This window comes from Nansenia antarctica (genome assembly GCF_963989245.1).
Source record: "Nansenia antarctica genome assembly, chromosome: 9".
Lineage (NCBI taxonomy): Eukaryota > Metazoa > Chordata > Actinopteri > Argentiniformes > Microstomatidae > Nansenia > Nansenia antarctica.
In genome coordinates this window covers 45,776,010-45,776,256 of record NC_137679.1, presented here as the reverse complement: position 1 = coordinate 45,776,256, position 247 = coordinate 45,776,010, and positions in this window count along the sequence as shown.

Here is a 247-nt window from a genome sequence, read left to right as displayed (position 1 = left end):
GTACAGACAAGTGTGTTACATCACAGCTGGCACCATGCCACCTCTGTCCTCCCTCCCTCCCTCCCTCCCTCCCCTCCCTGCCACCTCTGTCCTCCCTCCCTCCCCCTCCTCCCCCCTGCCACCTCTGTCCTCCCTCCTCCCTCCCCTCCCTCCCCCCTGCCACCTCTGTCCTCCCTCCCTCCCCCTCCCTCCCCCCTGCCACCTCTGTCCTCCCTCCCTCCCCCTCCCTCCCCCCTGCCACCTCTGT